General features: G+C 47.3%; 1 protein-coding gene across 1 annotated transcript in view; it reads right to left on the bottom strand.

Moving 5' to 3' along the window:
• Window positions 1-22,327, bottom strand: part of clmpb (CXADR like membrane protein b) — a gene marked incomplete at both ends in the record, with an annotated part of 65,052 nt that overhangs the window by 11,356 nt on the left and 31,369 nt on the right.

The raw sequence follows: 22,327 nt of genomic DNA, 5'->3' as shown, positions 1-22,327 counted from the left end.
CCCAGCTCCCGTGGGCTTACTCGCAGAGCCGAGAGATATTTTTGGCGCTTCAGCATTAACTTAAGTACCATATTTAATTTCACCACTGCGCAAGACCGTATAGGCCTAATAAGAGCCCTGCTCCTGAGAGCTCTAAATAAAGTTATCCAAACGCCGGTTCCAATGCTGATATGTTCTGGTTATGTAAATATTGTGACAACTCCTTTTCATTAAGTGGGGGTATGTCGCTGAATAGGTGCTGAGCAGCTCAATCAATCCACTGTGCCAGGACTAAATATGCAGCAAGGTATACTTATACACAAACACTACACACACACACACACACACACGCACACATGCGCACACATATGCACACAGGGGACTGGGCTGAGTGTGTTATGTCTGGGGTTGACTGATTCACCTGACAACCACTAGTTGAAAGAATGCCTTTGTGCCCTGTGAGTGCAATTGCATGATGTCAAATGTTCCACGGATGGCCAAATGGGGTTGATGCGTCAACGTTAGGCGCCTTGTGCCGCCCATGCCCTCTCAGGAACTCAAGCCCAACCCATCGGCCTACTGTAAGTGGTGTCATATCCAATAAAAATGCTTACTCTAAGCTATGAAACGTGCAAGGATGTAATACAGGCGCGGGCTTACTGTCAGCTGAACCACATATTCCAAAACTCCTGACTCACAGTGATAACAGCGGGTTGGCCCGACTCAAAGGGATGACATCACTCGTCGGAGAAGCTGCCATAAACACAAAGCCGCGGCTCGTTACATCTCATCCCTCTTTAAGATTCGCCACCCCGGGGCTCGATGCCAACCACCGTCATCCATCTGAGCCACGGCTCGCGGCCTGAGATGCCCTCTCTGACAGGCACCCGCCACTTCGAGAGGGCACAGAGCTGAGTGGGTGTTCTGTGTTCCCGCCACGACCCCCTGTGACAGGAAGTCCGCCCGCTCTAACCCTCTGCTCAGCTCAAATCATTACTCAGCAGAAATAGGGGCCACCTCTCCTGGCCAAGGAGCTCCCAGCGCCTGAAGGTATCCCCGTTCATGACTTTTTAATGTAGCATTTGCAGAGTCATTCATCTTGTAGGCTCCCCGCCGTTATTAGTTTGAAAGTTAGGGGAGGGGAGCCTGAGAGAAAAAAAATAAAATAAAAGGGAGAAAGAGAGAGAGAGTGAGAAGGTGTGTGTGTGTGTGTGTGGGAGGGGGGGGGGCATTACTAACAGCCGTGGGGTATCCTCTATCTGTGCATGTCTTTAATTGCCCAAAAGGTGCTACAGGGGGCAATGCAAAGCAGGGTCAGAGGGAATGTGTGTGTGTGTGTGTGTGTGTGTGTTAGGGCTAGTGATGAGTTCTGGTGGTACTGTCCGCTGGGAGACTGTGCTGCCCGTAGACCAGGCCTGGCTGGTTAATCAGTGCCCCCACACTCATCACCTGAAGGCAGAACCCACTTCAGTGGTACGCTGAAGCAGATAACAGCTCCCAGGCTTTCCTCTCTCTCCCTCTTTTTTTCTCTCTCTCCATCCTGCCCGCATCGACCATTCCTCCGCCAGGGGAATCGCCGGCCAGGGAGAAAGAGGGTTTTGCATGTACTGTAGGAGATAGGAGGGAGGGCCAATGATCAAAGAGGACATTTGGAAAGGCGAGGTTAAGTGTTGTGTGCGTGTGTAAATGAAGGCTTTGTCTTCACTGGATATTATATATGTATATATGTTACGGTCAATGTGAGAAAACGGGGAATGTGAGCTTTTCCCGGTTATTGCGCACATTCCCCGACCTCGCGGGGAATGTAGGAGAAACATGTTCGTTTCTCACATCTCCCGGGTAATGTGCACATTCTCCGACCTTGCGGGAGATGTGAGAAATTGGTTAGTATTTCTCACATCTCCCGCAAGGTAGGGGATTGTGCACATTAACCGGGAAATGCTAGCAATTCCCGACCTTGCGGTAAATCTAGGAAAGCGCAACCGTATGCAAAACCTCTGCGCAGCCGGGTGGTGGGAGAGGGCTTATGTGACGCCTCAGAGGGCGTGCACCATAAGAGGCACCCACGGTAGTTGGGCTAACGTTACTGGCGCACACCTGGGAGAGATTGTTCGTCTTTCTTTCGGCTAGCTAACGTGTAGGGTTCCTTTGGAGGTTCCCACCTTCCTGTTGTTGCGATTTTCATTTTGCGTTTGTTAACTTGATCACCAGTGTAGGCCTATCCTCCTAATACTACTCACACTGTGTGCAGCATAGGCTATATTACTGTTCAAGGTAGACCACAGACTGTTATTAACTGTAGGGGAGGACCGGGACGAATGAAACACTTTTTGGTTTGATCAGATTTACACTGAAATTAATAAAGATGGAGATTACATTTTTTGATGATGACAAACAACTTGTACATGTCCTTTACTAACCTATTAGTTGTAAGTTTGGTTCTGTGGTGTAACAGTTCAATTCAAGACGGCCGAGAACAGAAGATGTGCATTGTTTCTCTTGTCCCTGCCGTGCGGGGCGAGTGAAACAGAGGAGTGGGACGAGTTAAACAGTGAGATTGTTTTGCTTATTGTGTTGCGTAGCCTCGCGGCTTGTAGGCTAATTATCTTAACTTTCAACACATGTATAATTAGACCCAATTTAATGTTTCCATTAATGCAATTGATGCTATGTATTCGAAAACCATGGGCAAAATGTCAAGCGCCTCTCGTTCTAAGCGCACGAGCCCTCTCCCACCACCCGGCTGCGCAGAGGTTTTGCATACGGTTGGACTTTGCTAGATTTACCGCAAGGTCGGGAATTGCTAGCATTTCCCGGTTAATGTGCACAATCCCCGACCTTGCGGGAGATGTGAGAAATACTAACCAATTTCTCACATCTCCCGCAAGGTCGGAGAATGTGCACATTACCCGGGAGATGTGAGAAACGAACATGTTTCTCCTACATTCCCCGCGAGGTCGGGGAATGTGCACAATAACCGGGAAAAGCTCACATTCCCCGTTTTCTCACATTGACCGTAACATATATATATAAATATATATATATATATAAAAATATTTTTGTTCGAGAACTTACAAACGACATTCAAAGGGATGCCTACGGTTACTGCAGAACACTGGGCTAGCTGCCCTTCACAATCTGTCAGCGTCTGAAATGAGATGCTTAACATCTCTCACTCAAACCATCTTGAAAATCGTCTACATTTCTGTCGACAGGATGACAAATATTTGAAAGCATTTTTGTGGTAATTTTACATTCCAAGTTTATGGCCTTGGAGAGGTGGCAGTTGTGTCGACACAGAGGTTTCAAAACAAGCTTGCATTAGAGTCTATTTGCACTCCAGTTTGTGATGGCCTCATTCAGTGTGCACAGCCGGGCCCATTTGGACCGATAGACACCATCATTTGTGAGATCCACAATGTGGCATTCCGTTGTTTACCCCAGCAGACAGACTGTGGTGCAATTGTCTGTTAAGACTGATAGTTGGTGTCAGGTATGGTTGTTTTTCCATCTTTGGTTTATGACCTTCACATTCTGCAATATGGTGAGACATTTCAAGAACCCACTGAGCAATGGGGGGGGGGGGCATCTCAGATGGGTACCTGAAATAAACGCATGGCAATGTGGTCCAAACATTCTCCATAACATGGCCTCGTGTGAGTTTGCGCGTCTCTGTGACATTCCTTTGAGGCCTGGGAAATGCCATGTCAAAGACGCCGTCTTAACCCGGAGCTGTGAGAGGAGCTGGCGATAACATAACTGCATTAATAATGTCTGGAACCACCATTTCCTCTCCCTGTCTCTCCCTCTATTTCTCTCTCTCTCTCCCTCTCTTTGTCTGTCTCGTTCTCTCGTTTGTTCCTCCCTGGCCTGTGATCAGCTCGGCTGCGTGCTGTCATTTCAGTCTGAGATTTCACAGAAAGAAAAGACAGAAGCGTAACATAATGGACAGAGGAAGGCCAGCGGAGGCTTAGAGAGATGGGAGACAGACAGACAGACAGACAGGAGGCCAAAATGCGGAGGAACCAATTTCTATGAAAATGCCCTAGGGGGAGTTGTGCTCCAGTAAATCCTCCTCCCCCTAGCACGCTGCCATCTTATTATAGAGCAGCCTGTCGGACCGGCAGGCGTGGGGGCGGCCCAGGCAGACGCTGCCACGCGGCCCTGGATCTTTCACATCGCCCAAAGTCAAGCCCCGTCAGACCCGGTCAGCAGACGGGCTTGACCTCTGCCTTCCGCCGCAGTCCGAGCCCCTGACCTCTGGCTCAGTCACAGCGCTGAGAGGATCAGAGGAGAGGGTGAGGGGCGGGGGGTGGGGGACCGTGTCTTGGTCTGAACCCCTTCATCCGTTCCCCCTGTTCCCTGACAGACCCTGGTGCGGCCGAAAGATTATGGCCACAGTGAGGCAGCTTCACAGACAGGTTAGTAGAGGGGTAAACGGAGGGGCAGTTAGCTTCCTTTGACAAAACACATTTCTATGAGCGCTTACGTGGAAAAAATACAGTGTAACGTGTGTAGGCATTTGTATGTGCGTGTATGTGTGTGTGTGTGTGTGTGGGGGGGGGGGGGGGTGTATACAGTATATGAGCGCTGGTGTTTGTGTGTGTGATGTATGCTTTGCGCGGACATATGCTATCTCCGTAACGAGTTTCCATACCCCGCGTATCTGTGTGATAGAAATGCGTGGCGCTATCTCGCACAGACGCTAAATCAATGCCTCTGAGCACGGGCGTGTGAATTACAATATAGCAATCGTCAGGCATATGGGCCTTCAAACGGCTCGCCATTTGAGTGAGTCTGCCCGGCACAAGGTACAGGCCCAGACGGCACCAGGCGACAGCTGCGATGGCAGTGGCATTTATCTCTTAGCTCTGCCATCCCAGACTCAACTTTTTATCTTGTGCTACTGACAGACTCATCTGGCAAGTGGAAGAGAGAACAGAGGAGGTGGAGGTGGAGGAGAAAGAGGAGGAGGTGGAGGAGAAAGAGGAGGAGGGGAAGAATTACTCAGAGAAGCCCATGCTGGGGACATACACAGAAATGCCTTCTGGCAAACTGACACCTCTGTGCATGTGTGTGTGTGTGTGTTCTGGTACGGCGCACATGTGTGAAACACGCCAGGTTTCTCATTGTCGACATACAGCAGCTTTTCTCGTCGATTTAGGGACACATCCGGACCAGAGAATGTCAGAGGGGAGAACGCTGAAATATTCAGAGGTCACAGCCAAGAGGTGGAGCGGAAACTAGACCGAGAGCACAGCGGGGTTTTTTTGCGACCTCCTGTCAGACTGTAACCACACAAACGCTAAATTATATATATATATATATATAAGTGCCGCCCCTCTGCAGCGATGAGGAGAATGAACGAGAGACAGGCACAGAGGGAGGTAACGCATATGCCCTTTTTTTCTTTCCCCGAGAGCGAGATGGAACACTGAAATCGTCTTGTATCTCTGATGGCTCCCCAGACAAGCGTCTGCCTAGAGATGCTTGAGCAAACTGACAGGAAAAAAAAAAAAAAAACGTGTCTCGTCGAAAGCTCGAAGAGAGACTCTTTTATTTATACAGCCAGGGGTTTTTAATTACAGCCTCTAAAGACCTAAATCTTCTTAAACGTTCCCAGCCATCACACCCCTACATTATATACTGTATACATTGCGTAGGCCCAGTCTCCTTGTTCTAGGTCCAACTCATGAATATCTTTTTTCCTCCCGTGGAAATCAAAGGCGGCTTGTGCTTTCTCTGACTGGAGGCTGCTCTTTGAACAGATAAAGCCCCCATAATCCTCCGCGCCTCACGTGTGGTGACCAACGGCCTCCCTTCCTGCTGACATGGCCGTTTTCGCCCGTGCCACTTGCAGCGCTATTAGCGATCAGGGTCACTTGGCAGTGCGGCGAGAGCCCCCGGAGAGTTGAAGAGGAAAACGTTTCAAAATGAGGGGGCCGTAGTGTCCGAGCTCGTCTGCCATGATTAATTCCTAAGAGTTTGGGCTTGAGCACGGGGCTGGAGAGGAAGGGGAAACGGGATCACTTCCAATATAATCCCACAGACCTGTGAAAGAGGGCGAAGGAAAGGCCCTATGGGAAATAAGAAGTGGGAGATGGAACTTCCACCAGGGTCTGCATAATGCAGGGCCCTCTTGTAAAGTTTCACCTCAAGCTGCTCTTATTGGCTTCATTTGCATCCCTTTCAGGGGCTTAACGTTGCTGTCGCGTTGTTAAAAAAAAAAGACAAGAAAAAAAAGACACTGCTCTGCTGATAGATTCCCTGCTGACGGATTCCCAAAATGAATGCTAAATTGGTTTAATGACGAATGCTTTTAATTCCTCCAAAGTGTTCTGCATTTTCCCTCACCAAAAAAGGAAGGGGGGTAATCATGTTTCCCAAAGGAACACCAAGTCACTGAAACCTGCTGCTTATGTCTTCCAAACACTGCATCTGTTGGCATTATCCATATTCAAGGGTGCTATCCAAGATACTAAGGCTACTCCATCGACAATTTAACATTAGCGCTAGCTTGAACTACGAGATCCAGAGTGCACCACATGTGGGAGTCCAGGCGTCCCTGCCACCCACTTCCTCCCCCTACCTTTTATGTGGCTCAGTTAAACCAAGGCTTCACGTATGACAGAATGGAAAGAGTCATAGGGGACTTGAAAGGGCCCAGACACAAAGACCCAGTGATAGGCATTGTCTTAGTTTTAATTAAAAAACAGTTTCGGAATGGATGGTCTCCATTTAAATTTTAATTATGGCAATGCATCTTGGAAACCCCAGGTTGCCTTGAAGGATAATCACTGGAAGCTTGTATGGTGTTAAACCGTTTAAAAGGTTATATTGAGGCCAAGAAACACCATTCAAGACTGTTTTCCATAATGTGTTTCAAAATTAACATGGGTCCAAATGGTCTGGCTTGGACAAGATAACAAACTTGAGTTGTGTTGTGGAGCTAGAATGAAGACCTTCTGCTCTTTTGTGGCAACACACCCTTTCCACATCTGGCTGGGCCAAAACAGAACAGCATCTGTGTACTCTTGCTGAGCAAAGAGAATCAACAAATCTGCTCTCTCTGCGAATAGGTTAAGAAAGATTTTTTTCACCCAGACTCAAGCTTGTGTGAGGCAGCATGTTAGTGGAAGTGTCACACTCCTTGCTCGCCAATAACATGAGCTTCCCCTCAGCAGAATATGGAATCCTGCTTGGTTATCTTCAGCTCCTACTTTCTGTTCTCTTCTCTTCTTGTCTGTCTCCCTCTCTAAATTCACCCCATCCAAAAAAACAAGCTAAAAAGACTGCTCACTCTCTTTAAAAAATAAATAAATAAAGAGTTTCCACAAGAACATACCATTTGCTGAGTATCATTTTCATTTGTGTGTGTGATTGTGTGTGTGATTGTGTGTGTGTGTGTGTGTGTGTGTGTGTGTGTGTGTGTGTGTGCAAGTGGGAAGACAAAACAATGGCAAGAGTTGTGCAAGGCAAGTCAGCAGTGTGAGATATTAAAAGAAAACCATTTCTAAATCCTCTTATGAAATTACATTTGTTTTCCCTGGAATCTCATTTCCATTAATCGGCAAGGAAAACTTTCTTTTCATTCCCTCACTTGGACACTTTCTCTGAGAATTCATTGTTGTTTCTGGGCTGAGCCTATTTTTCGCTTAGAGTGGCATTAAGTTATTTTACTTGGCAGATGGCGGTGAAAGTGAAAAAGGGAATATTAATCACAGAGTACTTTTACTGTAACAGGGAGCTGGAGAAGAAACAAGATCCTCAGAAAGAAAAACCCAGTTGCAGGTTTGACTCCATCAAGCTCAGGCTGGGCCTGACCCTGCCCTCTACACAGATGGCACAGTCAGAGATGAGATTGACCTCATGAATAGCATTACTTAAGACCACTTGCTTCAACAGCTACTAATAGACTGTACCTGTCCTTCATGGTATTGGTGAGAAATCAGCTAAGGTATGTTATGCTGGAGAGATGAGGTAGGTCTGAAACCACTGAGAATGAGAAGAGCCTTAGTTGCAAATAGACAACCTTTTCTCCAACTACTTTCCTTGGCACTGCTGTGGGCGCTTCTCTCCCTATGCCACAAAATGTATGCCTATTTCCCCAGTTACGTATTTATGCAATCTAATCTCCATTGCGGCAGGCTGCTTGTGAGCTCCTCTCACATTGTTGGAGCTGCTGAACTTGGGCATTGACCTCTGAGAATCAATACTTAATAAGCTTTTGCATTGCCAGGTCCATTTTGCTGCAATCTGCAATTTTTTAATGTCCATTAGGTGGAAAATAGAGCTGACTGTGTGCATGACCACAGGAAGTGGAATGTATCATGGTGGCCTGCCAGTCGGCGGTGATATATGCTCCGCAATAGTGTGTGACCAAGGGAAACTTCAACAGCTATCTGCTTCACATATCCCGTGCAACAGCTATTTATTAAATGCAATCCAAAAGTATGATGGTGTTTCAAAGGGGCCTCCTTGGATTCCTTTTACAATGTGTGTGGAACAAATACAACACCAATACAAAGCTTGGTGGTAAAAGGAATTTTTTTCAAAACAACCCCCCAAAGCCTAAGTTATATTTGGACAAGCACTAAAGCACACTGTGGGGTGGTAGATAGCCCAGTGGTTAGACTATCCAACCTGCGACTGAAATGCCAGGCCGCTTGACAAGTGATTTCCTATCAGTCATTGCCTACCATTGAGCAGGGCACTTAAGCTCAACACCAGCCAATACTAGCTCATCATTCTAAGTCACTTTGGGCAATGGTGTCTGCTAAATGACTAAAAATTTAGAATAAAAACCCCCAATCAAACAAAACCAGGCCAGGTCTAGCCTGGCTTATGTGTGTGGCAGGCTTGTTTCTGTAGGACGGAAGCTAGTCATGCCACTGAAATAGCAGTGAATTGAAATGACATGAAATAATGTCTGATAAATTAAGATAGGTCTTGTCGCCTGGACACATCAGTTTCAATGCTTCCAATGCTAGTCCAGCACAATAAGAGCAGGATAGCCATTTAGCTCATGAGCTCACAACAACTAGCAGCAGCTTCCATAACATTAATGGTAGCGGTCAGTGGCTAAGCAATTACACGGATGATAACATAAAGTCATCCCACTGGGTCTTGAACCCTGGTCTCCTGGGTGGGAGTCCAATGCTCTCACCACTACTTGCAGTGGAGATCAAGGGGGTGGTTTTGGTGTCCTTCTTCCAGTCCCTAGTGTGGGTTGGGGTTAGAATAAGGGTTGGGACAGGATCTGACCTATAAGGCAAGGGGTAAAGGTTAGAGTGAAAGGATGAACATGTGGAGGTTTGGGGTATAGTCCCATATAGTCATCCCCACCGGGTCGTCAACCCCGGTCTCCCTGGTGGGAGTCCAATGCTCTCACCACTACTCTACTTGTGCAGTGGAGATTGGTTGATTTTGGTGTCCTTCTTGATTTTGGTGTGCTGGGACTCCTGCCTCTTGTGGGGCCAACAGAGAAATGCAGGCCAACATTGTCTGAAGTGATGGAGGGAGGGAGGGACGGAGGGAGTGATAACCGGACAAACACTATACTAGGTGTGCTGTCTTACAGCCATGCACAAAAAAACTCAATGTAAACCCTCAGACACTGTGAGATGGCCCCCATTTGGACATGCTAACGCTAACACTTTCTCTGCTCAGTAGGAGTAGACTTCCCCGACCCCTCTCTCTCTCTCTCTCTCTCTCTCCGCAAGGATTTATCCATTACTTTCCATTTTGGCTGCTGTACTGTCAGTGTCCCGGAGTCTTGGAGTTCATCTGGGGTTAGACAACAGAGCATTTCTGAGGTAAGACACTGGCTCGCTCGGCAGCATCGCGTCCACACGAGAAGAGGGCCCGGTGACGACAACAACAGAGCCGCCGCTCCCATGTTGTATATTTCACCGGCTAATTGAAAACAGACGGCTGGCTAACTTGCTGCTTCCCATCCGCCGCTCGCTGCTTGCCGCCACCACTGCGCGCCACTGACATATTAGACCCGTCGCCAGACTTATGGTATGCATCTGACGTATCATTTGACTTGATCGACTAAGCGGAAAATAACCAAAGCGGGAGACACCTGAAACCTGTGGAGGAAGGTGTGTTGGGTGGGGGAGGGGGGGGTGGATTGAATCACCCAATCCATCCTGGAGGATGACTGGGAAGGGCACGTCGATGGCTGCCGTCTCCCCAGAGGTGCGCCGCTGTCATGGCCAGTTCGGTGGCCAGTGAGAGGCGTTGATTTGTGAGGTATCTGACAAAGACAAAGTGCTGTGATGTGGCTCCAGAGGGCAAACAGGAGGAGTGCTGGGCAGCCAGAGCTTCCAGGAAAGGTCCAATTTATGCTGGGAAGATCACTAATGGCCCAGGTTACCATCTGTCCCACTGACTAGCCTGCTCCACGACAACACTCACTGACACTGAGTGCCTGGTGTACACACACCAGAACACAAATACACACACACACACACACACACACACACACACACACACACACACACACACACACACACACACACACACAGCACGGTAAATACCAATCATGGCCTATCTTTTCAAGATTTACACAAGACATTTAGATGTGGTGCATAAGTATTCATTTTAATAGCACCATTAACCGGTCTATAATACAACAATGCTCATAAGGATACATCATGGAGCCCTTAAGGCTGACTGTTCGACGGTTTCAAATGGCTTCGCCTTGCTTTAACTATCAGTATAGAAAGCCCCTTGAGCTAAACATGGCCTTTTAGAGGAAAGGCCAGCAGGCCTCCCCATTCTCTTCATGTGGGCCACCACAGTTAGCAGAGGTCCATGTCTGCATGGGGCATAGTCTTCAGAAACTTACACACACACACACACACACACACACACACACACACAAACACACACACACACACAAACACACACATGCACGCTGGCACACATACCCCCCCACCCCCGTCCAATAAATAAGGCTGCCCTTTGGGCTTCTCTGTGCGGCCCATCCCGCCCCCACGTCAGCCCGATAAGGAATGCCCACGCGGCCACATCCGAGGACGAGAGGAGATTGAAACCAGATGAATGGAGCGCTGGTGGAGCAGGCTCGCCAGACCCATATTTCACTCCCCAAAGCCTGATTAAAATGAGGCGTGCCACTGGCTGAGCCAAGGCTCTCTCTCTCTCTCTCTCTCGCTCCCCCTCCTTTCCTCCCTCTACTCACACTTGCTCAGAGTAGGGCGTGTGCTCACAGAGACACCCCAGGCATAGAAAAGCAGGTCAAAGTTGAAACCTGCACACTCACCGATTGGTCGAAATTATCCCTTACAGGCAACAGTCCTTAACAGAGTTCTCTCCCCAGATGCAGCACATAACGCTCAGAATTCCCTTCAGACAAAATACATTTACTGACCCTGATTCACTCTTTCCAGTTGCATGTGAACGCTGATGAATTTAATTAAATGGGATTTTGCCTGAAAGGGGTTGGGAAGACTCCGTCACCTTCTATTGTGTTTTTGTTGGGGAGTGAACACAGTGGTGGAGTAAAGTAGGCCACAGGGTGGAAACTGACAGCTGACGGCACCAAAGAAAATGAGGGCAAACTTGAACATTTTTGGGAGAGAGCGAGAAATATTGTAGGAGCATATCCTAGTTAAATCTGGGAGTTTAGGTGATGGATCATGTGAATTGGGTAAAGAGTGCCTGATACTTTACATATCTCAGTGTACACTGTTTTATAGTCATACAGTCAATGTAAATGCATTTCAACAACTGCCACCTTAACTGCCACCAAAACCTACCGTAAGACTTCAAATGACACAGTAACAAAAGTACTTCATCAATATGCTTAAATAAGAGCCTGAATGTGGTCTTACGGAGTCTTTTGTCTCACTGTCTTATACTGTAGCAATGTTGTGTAAGGTTCACGATACACCCTTCCCAGTTATTACACAGCACAGAAAAGTTGAGCAACTCTCTGTTTTTTTGGACGTGGACTTGGACTTCAGGGGTGACTAGGAAGAGAGGAAAAAACAAAAAACTGCACAAGGCTTGTTTTTTCAGCCTAGAGGCAGTTTTCAGTTGGCCACTGGAGAAGTCTTCTAAACGTGCCACGTGTCCTTGCTCCATGCCACACCCAGTTCATACGCTCCGGCCATGTGTGTGTCCGACTGTGAGTTTCTGTCATGTGTCAGTGTGTGTATGTGTTTGTGTGAGAGTGTGTACAGTATGTAGTGTTAAGTATGTATGTTTTGTGAGTATGTGTGTGTGTGTGTGTGTGTGTGTGTGTGTGCGCGCGTGCGCGCACGTGTGTGTGTATTGAGTAGAACATGTGTGAGTTAGTGATTAAAAGGCCTGTTTTCATCGGTCATCTGCACCCTCCTGAGGGAGACTGACTGCCGTACTATTTTCCAGCCTCCAGTCCAGGGCCCTCCCCTACCTCACATGCAGCTGGTCTGTCACACTCGCAACCCAACGCCAAACACACTCCCCCTATCCCCATGACAGTTCAGCTATGTTACTGCTGAGACAACTGTGGCTTCGCTTGCTACGCTGCTGCAGTAACTGAAGCCGGTCTCATTTCATTTGGCTGTAATGTTTAATCTGCATTTGCCTGGTCAATGAGAGGTTAATCTCATTACCAGTAAATGGTATCTTTGGGCATCTTCTGACAAGACCAACATTTTTTGTCTAAGTGTTACGAGACTAGTCCATAACTGACATTTTCATCATACAAATTCAAACAGCGGTTTCTATACTGTACATTTTTATATATTTTAACTGTTAGTGCAAATATGGTATCCTTACTTTTATTTTATCTTGAATAGCCTACATTTGTACTTTATTCTATTTGATGTGCATCACTATTGTAAACCTGTCCTCGACCTGTACTTGTATTTATTAAAGTTCAAGTTTGTTTCCATTTCTTGGCAGACACTTGAATACATTTGTTGGCTCCTACTCTATTTCTTGCCACACATTTATCTTGAAAGACTGCTGAGATGTTAGCCCTCTCAGCTGCATGCCTCGTTTTGCCCTCTCGTCTCCCTACATACTGTTCTCCATGTTTAGTAATGAATGACGCTTGACATTATATTCCTTTAGAACGGCTTTTTCTTGCATATCAGGCAGGTAGCATTTCCATTGAACTCCACAAACAAATATTGCAATGTCCATCTTTCTTGAAACTGTCTGTGTTCCTAACATTAGTTAACCAAGAAAACAGCCTCTCGGTGGCTAGCTGCATTCCGTTCATAGTTCATTCGCGTGTAGATTGATTGCACCTGTTACTACAGTATATGCAGCACGTTGGCAGCACTCACCTCGTGCGCTGTGCACAATAACATAATTTACCCCCACGTATGGGCGGCTTTAATTTCGCTTTGTAGGCCTGCGCTGTGTACAATAAATTATTTTGTGGGCTGGATAACATTATATTTTTGACATCATGTCGCGGGCTGGATGGAGGGGTGGGGTGGGCCAGAAATGATCCGCGGGCCGGGAGTTTGAGACCCCTGGTCTAAGGGCTATTTTCGTTTCAGTTCTGAACAATTTATTCTTCTTTTCCCTTTACTTAAAGTAGATTTCTAATACTTTTCAATCAGTCAAACATTTCTCCTCTTCTTTCTTTCGTTGTGCAAACTCTCGCTCTGTCTTCTAATGAGAAGGGGAGGCGTTTTGTGGACTGCATCCTGCATCTCAAACTAGTGATCGATGCTAACCTGCTGATGACGCTAGCATGCTGTCTAGGCTAGTGCGCAGCATAGCCAGTGTTTAACAAAGCTAGCGATCGATGCTAACATGTTAATAACGCTAGCATGCTGTCTAGGACGACAGAGCTCCTATCAGAAGTGACAAAAAACAGTTAAAAACACCATGCCCAACACGTTGGAATTCTTCTATATATGACAGTTTGAATCAGCTGGCCACTTTAAGAGACAAACTACCTGAAATGATCTCATCAGCTCCCCCATTAATAAAAATATGTATACATAATCAATCAATCTGTTGTCTTTTAATATCTTTGCTTAGTTACACTGGCATTCTGTGACTGTTTCTGTCTCCCTTTTTGTGGGGTTCACCAGAGCTTTGTGTATATCATATAGCCCAAACCTGAATACTCTGCTATACCAAATTGAGAGAAAAAAGAAAAAGAAAAATGTATTGTATTTTGAAACATTTTCTGGCACCAGTATTTCGGATTTTATTTTGATACATTTATTTGAGGGGTATTTTGTAAAAACACAAACCGCCTACTGCACCTTTAATCTAAAAGAGCACTTAAAAAGACACCAAATTATGTTGGTACTGTAATGTGTTTCTATTCCAGTCAAAGTCAGAGGACATCAATATCATACAACCAATGCATTCTACATAGATGCTGTAAAACTCCACAGCAGTAGAAGGATAGAAGGCCTGGCACAGGTTGGGCAAGCCTTGCGGTTGAACATATGCTTCTCATGATGCCCAGTGAGTTAGTTGTGGTTTACCTGCTGAGAGAGAGCCTAATAAACTTTGCCATAATACAGATGTAGCTAAGCTTATTAGCTTGCTAATCAACTGACTCTGTATCCTATGAGGTGTGGGAGACTGCTCCCTTGTTCCGATTGGCTCCAGCATCTCTGTGTGGGAATCAGCCACAGAGCCCCGAGCCTCCATGACTTGATCCCCGGTGATATCAATGTGAGGACCCAGACTGAAGATGCAGAGAGAAAAAACACCCCTACTATCTACATTCAAGTGAATTAAAATAATGATGATTAATTTGAATGAGGTGCATGTGAGGATACGTCTGAGGAATCAGGATATCAATTTAAAAGATGATAGATAGCGTTCGGGCAAAAGCTTGCCTACTTTGCCTTTTGGAAGATGAACTTCCAAGCCACCCCCACATGCCCTCTCCTTGTCTCTTTCTCTCTGCTCATCACTTCCTGTCTTGGATTATTATGCAAATTCGTTCCTCAGGCTCCTTCATTTTGTTTATGACCACACAGCCCAGGATGAGTACTCTACACAGAGTGGCAGCTGAAACTATCATTTTAGCCATGAAAAAGCAGGCCTGCAAGGCTGAATAAATTGATTTATTTTAGGCAACAGAATGTAGAATCCTTTTTAAGGCCAGACATACTAAGTGCTTTGTCTCTCATGCAACAGCCCTTAGGCAATAATATGCTCGTAATTAAAAAAGAGAGCAAGATGCAGAAAAGAGCCCATACTATGGAAATGCTTTTCCCGTGATGCATTTTTTCACAGAAGTTTGTTGTATGACGCTAACTTCTTTTGCTGTATCGCCGTGCTACAGTTCTGCTGATGCAAGGGCCTTTGTCTCAAGATTAATGAAAGACGTTTGCCTCTTTGGCGTTCCGGATCCTACACTGAGGTCGGATGCAGCCTCAGGTTTATGTGGTGTGCGCCACAGAACGCTCTGCTCACTCAAAGAGGCAATTTTTTCCCCCTCGCCCTCTTCACATACATTTTCACCAGCCTAAAAAATAAATCCAAAAGTGAAGCTCAGCTTTATTTTTAAATGCCTCTTTTTTCCACCATGCCTATAAACTGGATCTTTGTGATGACAGCACATTACCCCAAAATGGAATGCTAACATGTTTTGGAATGACGGCAGCCATGTTAGAATACTGTAGGAACATAGGGATTTATCTCTGTCTACACGTCTTGCGTGTCCTAGGGAGGTGACACTGGTTGAAAGGACAGGAAGCTGAGTTATTTTCTGCCCTGCATCATGCCGTATTACACATATCTGGTCCGAGTGCACCATATTTGTTAACGCAACATGTCACGATGGCCATCCATCTTGAGGACATCTCAGTTTGACCCTGTCAGTGCCCGTGTCAGATAAGGCCTGTGCTCTGACGCCATGCAGCGGCGGCTCTCCCTGGAAGAGTGTTGAGCACATCGTTGTGTAGAGTGACGCAGCGAGCAGGTGAGAACTACAGATCCTATCTGACTGTCTTGTCCACGGGCGGACCGCACACGTTGGGTAATGTAGTCCTTGATGAATACACATCGCCCAGTCAAGAAGAATTACGCCCAGAGACATATTGCAGGTCAAACCTGTACCACCGAAGAGGAGGCAGATGGTGTGTGGCCTTTTCATAGAAACTTTGCCGTGCTGCCTGAAGCCGAGCTGAAGTGCAGAGCCAAGACACCCCATGATGTTACTTCTCTTTCAGGCTGCTATTGCACCACTGAGAGGTATAAACTCATCCCACCCTTGTCAGGCTCTAACTCGGAGCCGGGGATGGGGGTTGGGAGGTGGGGGATGTTTGCTGGCCTACCAAGGAGGGCTTATTTCTTCAACCCCTATTCCCAGAACCCGCTCCCCCCTCCATCAACACCCCCCCCCCACACACACACACACACACATTCTCTCCCTTTCGTCTCTTGTTATACAGGCCTACACACACACACGCACACACACACACACACACACACACACACATTGCGTAGCGACTGCTCAGTGGAGGGTACATAATGCCCGTGCCATGCGTGGGTGAACCGATGCCAGACTGATAACAACATCCCCCCCCATATTCGATGACAAGGCCTGATTCAATCATCTAGGGTTCTGCCCCACAGACTCCATTCGGCCCGGTGGTGGTGGCGCTGATGCTGAGGCCAGCGGGTCTGTTTCAGACGGAGCCCGATCCCAGCTTATTTATCCCACTGTAGCCAATCAACCGGGCTCTGGGCGCAATTTATCTTCTCTATTCTCTGACGGATTAGGCCTAGTCTAATCTGCTCAGTGGCACCCTCCCCCCATCTAACCCTCTCTCTCCATCACTCTCATATTAATATTTCTATTAGTCCTGTCTGCGTCCAAGCTATGCGGCGTGACACACGTCTCTCCGCCCGAGGGGCTTCTCTAATAGGTGGAGGGAGAGGTCAGGGAGGCAGTGGACTTCATTCTGTTGGGGATCTGCTGCTTTTCTTAATGAAGTCGTAGGTGAATACAGGGTGTGTGGAGGGAGAGCAAGCGGGGGTGGGGGGCGGGGTGGGGAATCAGGGTGGCAGTGCATGCTGATTATGGGTCTCTGGCGTGTGGATATGGAGAAAACGCCCCGGTGTGATTTAATGAGCAGTGGGGATCAGCATGGAGCAGGTCTTAGAAGGGTGGGCAGATAGACTGACGCACACACACGTACGCGCACAGACAGGCAGACATGCGCTCAGCACACACACACACACACGCATGCATGTGCACACACACACACACACACACACACACACACACACACACACACACACACACACACACACACTTTACTGGAGCTTTAATGCTGCCCTGAGCACAGTACTACAGTGTAGAGTGAGAGACTCCACGGTGTGACCTTCAAGCCCCAGTGTCCTTCCATCTGCAGATGTCCTTCATGACAAGCCTATTCCCCTGTCACTCAAACACAAAGGGGGATGGGGATCTATCTACATGTGAAAGAGAGAGCGAGAGAGCGAGAGAGAGAGAGAGAGAGAGAGAGAGAGAGAGGAGGAAGAGAGAGATAGGTTAAGAGGGATAGAGAGAGAGGGAGAGATAGAGAGGAGGAAGAGAGAGACGAGAGAGAGATAGATAGAGAGGGAGAGAGAGAAGAGAGTGAGAGAGAAGAGAGAGAGAGAGGAGAGGGAGAGAGAAAGGGAGTATGTGTCTGCGTGGTGTAAGCCTACAGCTCATTAGTTCATTCTGAATAATACACCACTGCTGAAGCAGGCATAAGGCACCTTCACACTATCTCCCAGACCACCTGAGTAAAATTCCCAAGCTCCCCACATCATGTGAAACTCCACATAATTGCCAAAAGCTCTGAGAGGAAAATGTCGAATGACATTTGAAGGGCTGCATATTGCAAAGGGGTCCCTGCTAGCATTTTGTTATGCTACTCAGGCCCCAGCGCTGCGTTCCTGGACAAAAAAGTTGCATATTTGCGTGCCTGGATGCTGGCCGGCTGATCAGGAGGGTAATGTCACTGGGTTTTACCAGAAATTAATCTTAATGTCACTCCGTCTCGCACACTTGAATGTCACTGCCTTTTAATTGTCCCGCTATGAAATGGCAGTGTTGTTTGTGACTAGGAGCCATGGGTGGATGCAGGGGGACAAATAAGATGAGTATAGCTACTGTTGTTGTTGCAGGACTAGACTTCTTTCCACCAATGGGACTAGTATGCCAAGCTGAGCCAAGCCACTGTGGTTTTTGATCAGGTGCCATTGTGAAAAGGGTCCAATGCTGTATTGAGATGCCAGAAAATGTACATTATACCTAATGTGTGAATAGAGACTAGAGACTTCTATGGTGCTGAGGTGCTGAGGTCATGTTTGGGAATGACAATATGAAGGTGATGATGCGTATATACAGTGTCACCACATTGCTATGAAACCACACTTTAAGTTGCTGTATAACAGCTATTACAATGTAATTATTGAATACAAATAGTATTTTGTCAAGACAAACACAAATAGTTATTTGTGATATTATCCAGAGATGATCTAAGCCTGGTTCCTGATGGGAGGGTTGGCACAATGGCACAATTAAGGATTCTGGGTCAGTGGTCAGATGTGTTACCACTGGCCTGCAACCCTGCCTGTGGCCCTGTAGGCTCCGGGGACAATGTTAGACTGATGTCACACACACACACACACACACACACACACACACACACACACACACACACACACACACACACACACACACACACACACACACACACACACACACACACACACACACACACAGACCAACCAGGCAGCCACGACATCGGTGACAGTCACATGCCAACCTTTGTATCCCATGACCCCCTTCTGCTCTGCTCCATTCCAAACTGCAAGTGCATTTCAACCTCTACCAAACAAACACTTGAGTCAGAGCATCAGTGGCTGAGGTTTTGAAACGGACAAACATTTTAGTCAAGAGCCTACTGGAAATGCACAAGTTCAAGCAGTACACGTATTCCCGGGAAAGTGGGAAAAAAAGGATCAGGTTTCTACTTTTGGCCAATAAAAGAGGTTGTTATTTGTGTATAGTGCTCTGAGATTAGATACTATAGCTACATGGACAAGAATCCCAGTGAGACGGAGAAGGAACACAGTCTGTATGGGGCGTGTGGGGGCTCCCTTGTGTGTGATCTTCGTGCAGACTGAATCTCCACTAGCAGGGTGAATTTATCATCGGGCTGTGACTATACATGGCAATCAGGTAAAACTGGGATAATAATAGCCACTGCTGCCAGGAGACTCCTGGTTCAAGTTCACAGAGAGGTTTTATCTCAAGCACACACACACTTAGACACTGAGACACGTACATGTTGTATACACAAAGATGAAACAGACAAAGATACAATAACTAGCCTATATACGAGTACATATACACAAAAGGTATAGACGAAGAAGAAAACACACATACACGCATGCACACACACACACGACACACACACACACACACACACACGAGCGCACACGCACACGCAAGGTCCTTCACAGCGCTCTCCTTTGCCATGACAAACAGAGTACACATTCCTCATTGGTGCTCCTGCAGAGCTTCTCTGTGTTTGTATTAGCTGAGCGAGAGCAGAGCTCCTTCAGTCCCGGTAGATGTGAACGGCACTCATGTTGCCTGCTGATGGCCCACAGTCTCACACACACACACGCATGCAAACACATTCGCGCGCGCACGCACACACACACACACACACACACACACACACACACACACACACACACACACACACACACACACACACACACACACACACCAAGTTACCCCCCCTCCCACACACACACACACACACACACACACACACACACACACACACACACACACCAAGCACACATGCACCCACCCACCCACACACACACACACACACACACACACACACACACACACACGAACACACCACCTGCCATTCTGCCAGCCTTATACAGGCATGGTGTTGACCCATTGCCTTTCATGGGAGAGCTGGCCTCCTGTCATCCTGTCCTGAGGCCCTGCGTTCTCCACGGCCCACCGCTACGAGGGGGAGGGAGGGATGGACGGAGGAAGGAGTGGAAGTCAGGAGACAGGGGGGAGGATAAAGTGTTCTCCCGCTGGGTTTACATTTCAGTCATCTGGCGCCGGCCTCTTCTCTCTTCTCAAATCCACTTCTTTCCTGACCTCTCCACACCTGAGTGCTTCTGGGGAAGATCCGAGCCTAGAACAAGATGGCGTCTCTTGCAGACTCTTTAAGTACATCTGGTGGGAGCCTGGTGGGAACAAAATATGTCACCGTGCCTCACTTCCTCCGTCCTGACTTTCAAGAGCTGAACGTATGAACTTTAAATGTTGAAAAGTAGGGTATTCAATGACACTATCACAGACGGTACGTAAGCCCAAGATGTCACCTGTCTCCTCTCTTAAACATACGATACAGGGTAATGCCTGGATAATGATCTCTTCATGTACCACATACTGACGTATCCCAGCGCGTACACGGGTCTAACAAGAGGAAGTGGTTCACTGAACAATAAGTCTCCAGTCTCCAGCATGACTCGGGGGAGTCGTAATGGGCCTCACTATGAATGAGTGAACAGCGCCACGGCTATGCAAAGCACCGCTGAGAAACTTTGATGGAGGGCGTTGAGCCATTTCTTAACAAAGTCTAAGGGATTAACGTTCAGCTATTATCCAGAGCTGGAATGCTATGAAGTGACTTAAAAGCATTGGGAGTGATGATGGATGTACAGCCAGAGGGCTTTGGCCAAGCATGCCTATGCAAATTAGGCTTTTTGTGTTCAACGAATAGGAAAAAAAGGAGAACAAAATGGACAGAGGTTATGGTTAGGTTACAACTGGAACTCCATATGCATATGCAAATGCAAGACATGGGGGCATTGGTTGTGTAATGTCACAAGGCTGGTGGTGAGTCAGTTCTCCACATAGTTGAAGGCTGACTCTCGTCTTTTCCATGAGGCCTGCCTATAAAGCACAAAGCTATGTAGATAATGTATAATGCATGTTCTGGGAACAATAGAGCTTGGCTACAACACACACACACACACACACACACACACACACACACACTAGACTATTTTTGGAGTATCAGATGCGCACAGATTCGCAAAAGCCTGTCAGAAACGGTCAGAAATCTGAAATCAGATTTTTGAAAATGCTCATCCAATGATTACGCGCTGTATGAGCTTCAGGACAACACCACATGCTCTCCAATGCACCCTCTGCGATCAACCAGTCGACCCTTCAGTGTTTATACGGGACAGACCTCTGACGCGCGACCAACATCCACCCCTGACAACAACATGATCTCATTCATACCAAAGCCCTTGATTCAGGGTTAAAGGAAACTAGCATTAAAAACGTTCTTGTCCGCTTCCTCCAGGCCTCTTTCCATACAGTGCTCGCGATGTACATTTTAGCTCTAGCCAAACCCACCAGAAAATAATGCATGTTTCCATCAGTCATGCTACACTGCAGTGCACTCCCCTCCGCCTCCCCCTCCAACCTCCCTCGCCCCAATCCATCATTCCTGACGATCATGGTCCCAAGGCGCTGTCTGGGAGCGAGTTGGCTCTCTGTTTCTCTCTCTCTCTGTTTCTTCTCTATTTCTCTCTGTTTCTAGCTTGTTTTACTCTCTCTCCCTGTATCTTTCTTCCAATCTATTTCTCCGTTTCTCTTTTTGTCCTCTCTCTCTGTCTCTCTCTCTCTCTCTCTCTCTCACAGGGACGTGTGGAGAGGGAGCAGGATGGTCCCAGTAGGAGGGTGTGGTGCCGTGTGTCAGGGTGAGACTGCAGGAAGCCGGCCTACTGTGTGAGACACAGGCCGGCGCTACACCACCATACCAGATTAGACTTTCTCTATCTGTCCCGTTCTTTTTTCCCACTATGCCTTCTCTGCTTCTGCGATATGAAAACAAATTTCTCTCTCTTTCTCTCTCTCTCTCTCTTTCTCTCTCTCTCACACACACATACACACTTCCACTCTTCCATAAGCTTTGTTTAACCCCCCCCGACCCCAGTCTCTCTCCCAGCCCCCGTGCTCCGGTGTCATTAGCTGACAGCCACAGAGGTGTTCCTTTGAGAGGACCAGATGAAAGCCAGAGCACTGTGACCTTCACGTCACAGCATGGCCACTATCAGTGACGAGCCTTCAGCTCTTCAACTGCACTGTATCACTAACACATACACTCACGCACGCACTGTCACACACATACACACACACATACACAGTAACAAGCCTTCACATACGCAAACATGCTTACTCGCATGCACCAAAACAGCGTATCAGCGTTTTTTCCCCTGACACTAAACCAGTTTACCCTCAACCTGCCAAATGGCAAGACGGCAAAGGTGACATCCACAGAGGTGAGGA

This window comes from Borostomias antarcticus (assembly GCF_949987555.1).
Source record: "Borostomias antarcticus genome assembly, chromosome: 1".
Lineage (NCBI taxonomy): Eukaryota > Metazoa > Chordata > Actinopteri > Stomiiformes > Stomiidae > Borostomias > Borostomias antarcticus.
Note: the sequence above shows the minus strand (reverse complement) of the source record. Positions and strands in the feature narration are given on the sequence as shown.